The following is a 13367-nucleotide window of genomic DNA, read 5'->3' as shown; positions in this document are numbered from 1 at the left end:
CCGGGCCACCACCTCTACCGATCCAGCTCCCTGCCAGCCACGTGGCGACGTCACGACCCCGAGGATCCCCGCTCTACCTGTGAACTGGCCCACAGTGTCTAAACTTAGGCTAGTTGGCGCCCTCAGCGACGGCAACATCGTAGCAGGGACTGGTAGGGCGACAAAACAATGCAATAGTAATTGCCATGGAGATGTAAAAAGCATCATCAAAAATGCTACTGCCATTGTCATGGAGATAATCCAAAAAACATAGTCAAAATAGCTAAAATAAATTTAAAAAAAAACCGGAAAAAACAAATTTCTTGGCTCTGTGCCTCGCTATCTCCGTTCCACATGGCAACAGATAAAAAAGCATAAAAATTGATAAACTCCTTTATTAATATAGATGTTTGATTTACTCTTAGAATGCTGGTAACTATCAGAAGATAATTGTGTTCATAGTCTTCGATGGAGGTTGGTTTGTGCAATGCCATTTGGAGTAAAGTACAAATGCAGCATTTAAAACCATTATGTTGTGTGAGGATGAAAACCTTCACATTATCAACTATGTAAGTGTCAAGTTTGGCACACCTTGAGAAAAGCTACCATAGCAATGAACAGGAGTGTATGATAGTAGTATAGGCTCTTAACAAATACTACCAAAATACAAACTTGGAAGAATGGCCCTTTGTGCTCCAAATGAACAGCCAGTGCTTAACATGGTTGAAAACCCTCCAGGGGCACTAAAACTGGCGAGGTGCAGGTGGGTGCTACTTATACAGTCTTTTGACTTCAACATCGAACATGTTCCTAGAGTAGAGAATGAACTATCCAACATCCTGTCTTTGGACACCAACGAGCAAGGGCATGAGGAAGATTCACTGTGAGACAATCTATTACCATTCGACCAATCACAGTAACCTCAGAATCAGCCCAGACACATTAACCTGGGTACAGCTGATCCTTGCAGGAGTTGATGACCAACCACTTGCTGACATATAATTGGCACAGCATGTATAGGAGATGTAGAGCTGCGGACTTAAAGTGAACCAGAGATGGTGTTTATACATGCCACCCTTAGCATATGATGTGGTAGTACATTTCATGTACAGCCTTAATTTGACCTTCCACCGAGGGCAGACAAATACATTAAGCAGTGAACCAAGCAGTGAGCCAATAATAAAGCTGGTCAGGTGTGGCAACGGCCGTACACGAGTACATCAGGACATGTAAGCTCCATCAGATGTGTGAGGCATGGTAAGTGATGGAATGGAACAGCACCAACCTTGCCTACACCTAATTTCAGGGAGATTATACTGGATGTAATAATCTAGCTACATTTATCCCTAAGGGAAGAGGTACTTATAGGTAGTAATGGACATATTCACATGCAGGAAATGCACAAGCCTGTACAATCGCCACAGTACTAAAGTTCTCCCCACTAGAATGTACCCAAAGGATATTTTGATAGCCAATGGAAGTTATTTCGTGTGAAAGTGGCGATAGCTGTGTGCCACATGGCATGAGTATCAATTAGGCCAATTCTACAAAATAATGGACTTACAAGAGCAGAAGGTGCTGCTGATACTAAAATTGGGCATTGACCACATGCAGTAGCATGGACAACTATTATGTCGCGACCAACGAGTCAACACTGCTACTGGGATGACCCCCGCAGATATGGTGAAAGACTACAACATTCCATTACAATAGGAATGGGCAATATGTAGGATGCCTGATGAGGGAAAAGAGCCAGCTGATAGGTACTGCCAGCATGAGGTGAAATTCGTTGCAGTCCGCGAACGTCAGCTTGAGTATGTTCAGGAAATCTCTCCCTGCCGTCACTGAAGCTCCATGCTATGGAACGTCTATGTGCGAACTGACCCCACTCAAACATGGCACATATCTATCATGCGGTGTTGGGTCTTCGATGTATCAGTCCACACCCAATATTTAAAAGTTTATCCCTGAGATTTTTCTTGGTGCATCTGCATGGATTCCGAATGAGAAGAGTACTATGTGACAACCTTCGATGGTCATTACTTCCCATTGAGCCCAAAGGAAAATAACCCACAATCACTTACTAGAGCAGCTGAAACATTATCTGGTGTACTACACTACTTGTAAGAATGACAATCCTATGATACTGATGCCAGAGCAGGAGGAGGAACCATCACACATTGACCTGGGAAGCACAAGAGGCAGTCCTACAACCTGTTACCAATGCAGGAGAGGGTGGCTTGAATCTGCTACTGGGAGTAAGGAGCATTGACGAGCTTGTCCCGGGATTTTCTACGAGGGTAAGAGGCTTATTGTGGTATATGTATAGTATTAAGGTTAGACAGTGTGTGAGGGATATAGTGTGTCAGCAGTTGGTAATGCACGGGACACGTGACGAAGTGTGGAATAGATGTAACTATCAATTGTATTGGAAATGAATGTAACGTAATTAGCTGAAATAAAGATGGAATGAAGCAGCAAAATATTAATGTTTAAACATTACAATGTGGCGACGAGTAGTGATTGAATCCAGTGTGTATCCGATGAGTCCTTAGTGCCAAATCCTGACTTTTAAGAAAGAAAACTACAGAGGCCAAAATGGCTGAAGCAACGAGGTATCTCTCGGCCGGAAACTTTACGCAATTTAAGCTGGGAGAAGACGACTGGGATATATGGTGTGAGAGACTTGAACAGTATTTTATAGGAAATGAAGTTGCTGAGGAAAAATGTGTGCCAATATTATTGACATTGTTGGATAATGAAGCATATGCCTTGCTAAGGGATTTGTGTACACCCAAGAGGCCGCCAGAATTAAAATTACCAGAAATTATGACGTTCTTGACGAACCACCTGAAGCCAAAGACATCTGAAGTAACAGAGCGATACAAATTTAAGGAGAGAAAACAACTACCAGATGAATCAGTTGCAGAATATGTGGCTAGTCTAAAGCGATTATCGCTTAACTGCAAATTCTCAAACCTAGAAGAGAATATTCGAGACCAATTAGTATGTGGATTGCGCGAGTCTGGACTTCAAAAACGATTACTTAGTGAACCAAAATTGACTTATGAAAAAGCTATTGAACTGGCTATAGCATTTGAAACATCAGTGCGTGAAGTAGAGGAAATGAAGAATGAAAGAGATTCCACAGAAGGAATAAAGATTCATTATACACAAGTTCAAAGGAATTCCAGAAATATGGCACCTAAACAGCAAGTGACAACAGAAAAAGCGCCAGTATCGTGTTTCGTGTGTGGTAGATCAAATCATAAGGCGTATCAGTGTAAGTACGTACAGAAGATATAACTGTAGGGCGTGTGGCAAACAGGGTCATTTGCAAGCAGTGTGTAGGAATCAGCAAGAAGTGAGATCTCATTAAGGGGAGATACACAAGGTAGGAGCTGCACCAAATGATAAAAACTGCAAATGTACTGCTAGTGAAGACAGAAATGTGGAATACAGAAGACTGAGTGATAAGGTAACACCCCAACAAACTGTAGAGGTCAGTAGTACTACAAGTAGGAAGGACAACTTTGACTACTTACTAAATATGCAGAATGGTCATGTTGAAACTGACATTAATTATGTTAGTGCAGATGAATTTGAAATAGAAGTACTAGTTGAGGGTAAACTAATTAAGTTTGAATTAGACAGTGGCTCAAATGTTTCAGCAATAAGCGAGGACATGTATTTTAATAAATTTGAGGGTGTAGAAATGCAAAAAGCCGAAAGGAACTTAAGAAGCTTTTCAGGGGATGTAATTAAATGTGTTGGGATAGTTGAGGTTAATGTTAAATTGAATGGTAAAACAAGAAAAAATGTTATTGCATGTAATAAAAAATGGGGGGCCAAAACCCCTGTTTGGTAGAATGTGGATGAAATAATTTGGTTTGACAATACATAACATACAAGCTGACAACTTAGTTTTGAACCTGACAGCAAAATATCCAGAAGTGTTTACAGATAAGTTAGGCTTGTATAACAGAAGTGAGCTAAACTTAGAATTAAAAGAAGATGCCAAGCCAATATACTATCAGCCATTGAAAACGAAATTGATCGTTTGGTAGAAATGGGGGTACTAAAACAAGTAGATCACTCAGATTGGGGTACGCCTATTATTCCAATTGTGAAAGATGATGAAACTGTAAGAATAGCAGGGAACTTTAAGATCACAGCTAACCAGTATTTGAAAGTAGACAGGTATCCAGTTCCTAAAGTAGATGATCTATTGAGCACTTTAAATGGAGCCAAAAAATTTGTAAAGCTGGACTTGTCAAGAGCTTATAATCCGATTAAATTGAGTCAGCAGAGTAAACCGTTACTAAATATTTCAACACACAAGGGTATTTTTGAATATCAACGATTGGTATACGGTGTGGCATCTGGACCTAGTTGGTTTCAAAGGGAAATGGAGAAATTGTTGTAAGATTACAAGGTACTGTTGTTTTCATAGATGATATATTAATCAGTGGCGAAACAACTGAGATACGGTAGTAATGAAACGAACTGAAAGGGTGTTGGAACGACTGAGAGATTGTGGTTTAACCTTACAGTTAAACAAATGTGAATTCCTAAAAAATGACGTGAAATTCCTTGGTTATGTTGTGGATGAAAATGGTTTTCACATGGATCAGGATAAAGTGGAGGCCATTGTAAATGCACCAATTCCTAGAAATTTAGATCAGTTGCAAGACTTTCTGGGGTCAGTAAATTATTACTCTAAATTTGTACCAAATATGTCTAAAAAATTGAGGCCCTTGTATGACCTTTTAAAAAAAGATGCCAAGTGGGTGTGGTCGGAGGCATGCGAATGTTCATTTTAGGAAATTAAGGAGATTTTATCATCTAACACAGTGCTGGCACAGTATAATCCAGAGCGGAGAATTATTTTAACTTGTGATGCAAGCAGTTATGGTTTAGGTGCTGAAATTAGCCAGGTGGGTAAAGATGGAAATGAAAGACCCATAGCTTATGCTTCGAGATCATTAACGAAGGCAGAATTAAATTATTCCCAAGTGGAAAAGGAGGCTTTAGCAATTATTTTTGGAGTAAAAAAATATTATCAGTACTTATATGGAAGAGAATTTGTGTTGGTAACTGACAACAAACCACTAGTATCGATATTTGGTCCTAAAAAAGGAATTCCATCCATGGTAGCTAGTAGACTGCAAAGATGGGCAGTATTTTTATCGGGATTTACGTATGCAATAAAACTGGTGACTTCTAAAGAGAATCGGGCTGATGGGTTATCTAGATTACCACTTAGTAATGTGTATCAAACTCAAATTGAAGCAGACGGGTCTTACTATATTAATTTTGTTGCAAATGAGGTATCTGCGGTAACTATTCAGGAGGTTGCGAATGAATCCAAGAAGGATATCATTGTCAATAGAGTAATGCAATTTGTTCTAAAAGGTTGGCCGGAAACCAAACTGCCAGAAGTTTTTAAACCATTTCAGAATAAGCGACATGAATTGAGTGTAGACAGAGGTTGTTTAATGTGGGGCCATAAGTTGGTGATTCCGAGGAAACTTTATGGGGTATTATTAACAGACTTGCATACTGGCCATATGGGCATAGTAAAAATGAAAAACTTGGCAAGGTCATATTTTTGGTGGCCATCCTTAGAGCAAGACATTGAAAAACAAGTGAAGGCCTGTGATGCTTGTATACATTTCCAGACAAATCCTCCAAAGGCAGAATTGAGTCAATGGCCTTGGCCATCTGGACCAAATAGAAGATTACATGCTGATTTTTGTGGCCCCATTCACGGTAAAATGTTTTTGGTGATAATGGATGCTTAGTCAAAGTGGGTGGATGTGTTTGAGATGAATAAAATTACATCCACCAAGACAATTATTGCATTCCGGCAATATTTTTGTACATGGGGTTTACCAGGGTTGATTGTGACAGATAATGGACCTAGTTTTATGTCAGGCGAATTTGCAACATTCCTTCAGAATAATGGGGTACGGAATATAACTACAGCTGTATAATATATGCCTCAATCTAATGGGGCTGCAGAAAATTGTGTGAAGACATTCAAGGCTAGTTTTAAAAAACAAATACTACAAGGTGCAGACACAGTGAGAGCAGTTTAGTCATTCTTGTTTATGTATCGAATCACTCCCCATATAACGACTGCATGCTCTCCAGCGGAACTTCAGTTAGGCCGTAAGTTACGCACAAGATTGGACTTGCTAACTCCTGACAATAATAACATCTTTGAGAAGCAACAGCAGGAGCAGGCCAAAGATAGTTTGGGAAATAGGACACGCAACTTTACTGTGGGTAGTCCAGTGTACATCAAGTACTATACCAGCAGAGTGGTAACTTGGCTTCCTGCAAAAGTTGTTAGAAAGTTAGGTAATGTGATGTTCGAGGTACAAACTAGTGATAACAGGGTGTTCAAATGGCATGTTAATCAAATGGTAAAACGTCTGAACAATCCTTCTGTAAAAAAAAAATCATCCATAATCGACATTCCTATTGACAGCAATGTACATAGCAGTGAGGGGGTAGGTGATTGTTATGGGAATGAATGTGTTCATTCACCGTTGGGTAGTCAGGAGGAGGCAGAAGTCAGTGGGAATGAGAGCGATGATTTTAAAGGTTTTGTAGTAATGAGAAATGAAGCAGTGGAGAATGCCAATATGGATAAAACAGTAAGGAGGTCAGGCAGACAAGTAAAACCTAGACAAATACTGGATTTGTAATTGTCATGAGAGTGTGAATGTTGCAGAAAATAGAATAAGACTGTACGAATAAGTGAAACATTGTAATACTTTGAATTGTTTTATGCTAAGTTGTAAAAACCTAAATTTCTTTAAATTTAAATAAGTATTGTGAATTAAGGCAGGAGAGTGTGGTATATGTATAGTATTAAGGTTGGACAGTGTGTGAGGGATATAGTGTGTCAGCAGTTGGTAATGCACGGGACACGTGACGAAGTGTGGAATAGATGTAACTATCAATTGTATTGGAAATTAATGTAACATAATTAGCTGAAATAAAGATGGAATGAAGCAGAAAAATATTAATGTTTAAACATTACACTTATGATGTCTTCCCTGAGTTGTATTCGAATCCCAGATCACAGCGCTGTATTGCTGTAATTGACCTTTAGCTTCAGTAGTCAGTGTCCTCAATAAAGTTTGCTCTTTCTGCCTCCACATGTTCCGTAATCATTTAGAGGGAGAGCCTAACTTCCTTCCCTTCAACAGTACCTTGCTATGTTGGTATACATCGTAAGTAATAATATAGTGCAACGACTATTTCCAGAAGTTTTTCTGGTTAAATCGCATGTCCATTTGTGTGGTATATGTATTATTTACTTGCAGGCTGGTTATGCATTATTTCAAAGTTTTCCATTTAATCGATTTGTATTATAAGGTAAAACCTTATTAGAAATTCTCATTAATTTGTTTTACATTTTCGATGATAATTATTAATCTTCGATTTTATGCTATGCCTTTGATTATTTAATTAGCACTGAGAAACTTTTGTAATCCATGGACAGTTCACAGCAATATAATTTAAAACATTTTATTTTCGCTTGTGCTATGGAAATAAGTTGGAGAGTTACATTTTTTGTTCGTACATAGTTACGATTTAAAACGTTCTAGGAAAGAAAATCATGGAATTATTCTGATGTGACAGACATGAAATTCATAGTCTTGTGTAATTTTGGTTGTTTTACACCACTAATTGATGGAAATGATTCGCTGCTATGAGTTAATTAGCAAGCTGAACTCGTGGTGTTATAGTTGTGCTGATATTATTTTAATATAACACCATTTCAAGTCTTCTCAACATGGACTTTACTTACGTCCCAGTAAGTAGCTGGAGGAAGTGGATATAAACTGTATATTGTTCGTACGCACTCCTATTTCTACGAAATATGCAACAGTTAAAAGTTATTGTACGATGGAGTGATAATATTTCATGAACTGTGTTAAAAGTGCAAAGTTAAATGAAGAGGCACTATTTGCGTGACATGATATGTGTTAAGTGTATGAAATTGGTGGATGTACAATTATTTAGCGCATAGCTATAAGAAGAGGCGCTCTTATTCATCTGGGAATAGAATACGTCGCAAATGTTCCTGATTGCACGAGCCTGATCTACGCCCGAACCAAGACACGAAGGATCTGCATCCCGAGAACTGTCGAAGACCAAAAATGCGTTGGAATATATTGAAGTTTCCCTACGGAGGTGTTTAGATTGACTGCCTCTGTATCTCATATTGCAAGAATATTTGATCGGCAGCATTGTATGTTTCAAGGGTTTTATGTTCTTACAATCTTCAACTCAAGGTATTGTGACTTAGAATTTAAGTAAGTGTTCCATGTGTAGTACTTAGTTTAGTAGTTTTTAGTGTAGGTAGCTAAGGCATTCAAGATATATGTAGCAGCATAACTGAGCATGCTAACAACTTTGAAATCACACTTGTTTTGCCTGCACTCATTAACATTACATACCAGTGTTAAAGATAATTTTTGCTTTGTCCTACGATATGCTCAGTGGTTCCTGTAGAATTTTAATATAATCTCTTGACGTCGTCTGGCCGACGACCACCCCAGAGCCCGACCTGCACCCGCCAGTATACGCTCCCGCTAACGGAACACACCCCTGGCCATGGCCCACCCGAGTCAGGCGAGCCGAACAGCAATTAAAGGCAAAACCGCGTAAACCTGAGTAGACAAGAGAAGAACCGTACCCATTCCTCCTGAAACATTAAATTAGGATTTTAGCGACAATAAAATCTCTTCCAGACACACCCGTTTGGAGTCTAGCGTAATGAGGTCACGCCTGGCGCGAGAGAGGCCGAGCCTCCCTCGGACGCCATGCCAGTTCGGCAGTTCAGCGCAGCTCACGGACCGGGGCGGACCTACATCCCACGGAGAGGCAACATCCTTTGTCTACATTGAAAGTAACGTCCGGTAAATATAGTCACTAATTAACAAAACCCCTTTTATTACTTAACCTCTCCGTGAGTACCCGGTCCCTTTTTTCGGTCCAGGACCTAATCCGGCCGCATCAACTTAAGGACACCCCGCACCACACTTGGTCAGCGGGGCTGCTCTTCAGCATACGGCACGGGCCGTCTCCCGCAACGTACAGAACTTTATTTAAGGTCACGCGCACGGCGCTGACCACAGACCCGCAAGGGAACTTGGACAAACTTAATTGCGGTGCGTGTTTCACCACAGTGGGCACAACACCCGCGCCGAGACATTTGCATACGGGATTGGCCGTCTCCAATCGCCCGCCCCCTTAATTCAGTGTATTTTGTATCCCGTATTTTGTACTGCTAACTTACGTTACCCGAGTAACGAGTGCCACGTAACGTGTGCGCGCCCCCTTAATCCAGTGTATTTTTGTATCCTGTGTTTTGTATTGCTAACTTACGTTACCCGAGTAACGAGTGCCACGTAACTTGTGCGCACCCCCTTAATTCAGTGTATTTTTGTATCCCGTATTTTGTATTGCTAACTTACGTTACCCGAGTAACGAGTGCCACGTAACCTGTACGCGCCCCCTTAATTCAGTGTATTTTGTGTCCCGCCTTTGTGTTACGAAATTACGTTACCTGCGTACCCAGTGAGACGTCTGAGACATAACAGCATCCGAGGCCACGTAACGCGGAACACAAACAATACGGCGCCACGGAATAACAAGTAAAACCCCCCCCCCCCCGGGGACCCCTGTAGAGTGTTGTATTGGGTACGACTCGCTCCTCTGAATAAAAGGTACGACACCGCCACCTCAACTCCACGTCTCTTATTTAAAATCATCTCACGCAACACCGCCGCCGGCCCTAGTGGGCCACGCAGGGGCACATACATCCACGACCCCAAATTCACGACTAGAAACGAGCTAGTCTGGCGCCCACCCGGACAACACAGATCAAGAACCGCCTTTTCCCACTAGGAGCCACACCGGGACTCGAGCCCGAGACCCCGGACGACGGCACTCTTATTTATGATGCTATCTGCCAGAGTTAGAACCGAGTGCAACCAAGTTGGCTATAAAGTTTAGAGTCATTTGTTTTGCTCTAGTCAACTTGTATATTTAATTGTATTTAACGTAGAGTCATACACGAGACTGCGAAGCAGTACTCAAACATACAGTTTGAATGCCCGCAATTATAAGTTCTGTTTGTTTAAGGTGTTCGTAAAGAAGTTAAAACCAACATAATTTCTGTAGCTACTACGATTCTGTTCAGGAAGTTGTCACGTTGTAGGGTTTTGTTTTGGTTTTTCAACAAAATAAATTTAACTTCAATTCAAGTAATTTATTATTTCGTAACCTGAGAATAGACAGATACTTGATAAGGTGTTCAGAATTAACTTTTACTATACGGCGCCCAAACTATAATTATTTGAATGAGTATATTTTAATTACCCATAATGCAGGTGTTGCTTAGTGAAAAGTAGAGTCTATTAGTGAATGGTGTATAAGTCTCAACACTCGCTCACTCACGTACACATTCAAGGTTGGGATTATACATACACTCACACACAATGCATTCTTCACCACCTCTTAGAGTATATTGTTATAGTTGCACTTCTCTGTGCTCCTTTGCAACAATAAAGACTGCTTTGCAACTTAATGGAAATGATTATCATTTCGCAAGAGTAAAAACCTTTCTCGAGAGTCTATTATTGGGTAGAAAACCAGCTATTATTCTATTAGAGAAGTGGTGTGCTCTTAGGTTGTGAAGACTTTGGGTGAGAAAAAATTTTAGTTAGAATTTTCCCATGTAACAAAATCTGCACTTTTATCAACATCCCTGATCAACGTCTCGGCCGAACGAGTCACGACCTCGTGCAACCAGTGTGAAGTTGCTCTGCATGAGCTGGTATCGGGCAAATTCAACTTTACAACCCTATTCCCAATGGAATATCTCCAACTTTTCTCCACCACGCGAGACACACGGGCGATAAGTTTTGGCTTTTTTCGTTTTTTTTCCCCACAGTATTCGCCATATTGTAGGCTATGAATGGGATTATACTGCCAGCATCTGACTCCGCTAACGGAACGCACCCCTATCCAAACCAACCCGAGTCGGCCGAGTCAGGCAAGCCTCCCAACTCTAAGGTAAAACTGTAGCCACAGCACTTAACCACCATACCGCTTGAGCCCCACACCTAATTATTAGACGCCACTCACCAGTGATTTTTATATAATTTCCGAACCCTGTCTGGGGAAAGTGCGACGCAGGAGTGCCTGGGTCACTCCCGTGGGAACGTGTTAATCTATGAGCGTGAATGTCCTCCTTGCGGCCTTCCGCCTTAATCAAGTGTAGTCAAATTAGGCCTCCACATTTTTACGCATAAGCAATCACTAGAGTAGTCAACAAGTGACGAACAGTCTCTAGCGTGACTTTAGATTTTCAAACATAAGTTTACGTAATTTCATTAGCATAATTATTATAGGCCTTTTGTCGCCTAATTTGCCTATAACTAATTATTAATAGAATTTGTGTACAATCATAACTTACTCATGTTTCATAATTTTCGAATAACGGCACTTTAGGAACCTTGGCACGAAGGAGCACTCACCCCCTCCCTCCAGCCAGGGCCAGATGCCAGTACCGCACGACTCGCGAACCAGGGCAGACCTAGTGTTCCACAGGGAGCTACATTTTTGTCTTCACTGAACTGTTCATTCTGGTAAATATTAACTCATCGTCCTAACCCTTTTTCTTAACAACCCCCTGCATCCTTTTACAGTGCAGGGCTTAGTTTACTTTCGGTTCCTCAGGCTCCGTTATTATTCCATTCATGTCATCTAGTTGGTTATCTTGATTATTTAGCTCCTGTATTAATCCCTCAGAGATGATTTGTGTGTTTGTCTTTGGAGGTGATGGGATGGGGGGATCGGTTTCTGTGTCTCCGCTGTTGGCAACTATTATAAGCTGGCTGAAGAGTGGTACTGAATGTCCAAATGGCATAAGATCTCCAGTGTCCGATGGGCTGTGAATGCTTACTGGGTACAGTGGGATGTCTTGAGAATGGTTAATGGGGGCATGGGAGAGTCAAAATAGAAAAGTAGTTACCATGAAATTACTCCTTCCAAAGATTGTAGTGGCAGAGGTGTTGAAAGAAATCCATGATGGTACCTCTAGTAGTCATTTAGGGGTGAACTAAACTCTAGTCAAGATATGTCAATGCTAATAATGGTTGAAGTATCGCTAGGATGTGAAGGCTTGGTGTAGACAATGCGAAGTATGCTTGGCTTAGAATGTGCCACAACACCTGAGTCAAGGAAAAATGGAGGCCTACAATGTAGGAGCCCCTTTTGAGATGAATGCCATCGATATCGCTGGACCATTTGCCAAGTCTATGGATGATAACTGGTATATTATAGTAGCAATTGATTACTTCAATAAGTGGCCGGAGGCTTATGCACTTCCTAATCAAGAAACCACTACCATTGTGGATGCAATAGTCAACAATATCATTTGCAGATTTTGGTTACAATTGAGCTCCACTCAGACCAAGGCTGCAATTTCGAGTCGACAATATTTCAGGAGGTGAGTCGGTTGCTGGGAATACAAAAAACCAGGACTAAAGCCCTACATTCTCAGTTCGATGGCATGGTGGAGAGGTTCAACTTAACTCTCTAGGAACACCTTGCCATGGTTGTGGCTGAGTATCAACAGGATTGGGATAAATACATCCATTTGTTCCAACACATCCATTTGTTCCTAATGGCATATGGTCTGCCATTCATTACTCCACTGGGCATACCCTTGTGAGTATTGTGTTTGGACAGGAGTTGAGGGTGCCCTATGATGTCAATTTCGGTCGTCCTCACAAGGGAACAATCAGTACCACTGATTATGTAAATCGTCTAGAGTAGTGAATGTCGCTTATACATGAAGAAACCCACAAAAATCTTCTATTAGTGACGAATCTAATGAAGACGAGGTACGACCTGAAGGCTAACCTAACCGGATCTCAGGAGGGCGATTTGGTGTGGCTGTACAACCCTCAAAATATAATTTTTAAGCAGTGTGGGAAGGCCTGTATAAAGTCTTTAAGTGGCTAAATAATGTGGTCTACTGCATAGAGAAAGGAAAGAGGGCCCGGATGAAAGTGGTACATTTGGACTGGTCAAGGGAATATTCTGGAAGGGATGCGTGACCAGTTTTAAGGAGGGAGCAGTGTTACGAACAGAACAGTGACTTGCGCCAGTTTAGGAGCTGGCTGGCTGGCATCCACTAGAGTTACGCACCGTACACTGACGTAAGGAATGCCTCGCGTGCCTGGCCAGATGGCAAGGGTCATCGCTAACCTCTCCCCTTCCACTCCCCATGAATCGTCATGCCTTAGCACCCATTATCTATCGCTGGCGCTGTTATGTTTCGCTGAACGGCC

The sequence above is a fragment of the Bacillus rossius genome, chromosome 6, assembly GCF_032445375.1.
Source record: "Bacillus rossius redtenbacheri isolate Brsri chromosome 6, Brsri_v3, whole genome shotgun sequence".
Classification (NCBI taxonomy): Eukaryota; Metazoa; Arthropoda; class Insecta; order Phasmatodea; family Bacillidae; genus Bacillus; species Bacillus rossius.
Note: the sequence above shows the minus strand (reverse complement) of the source record.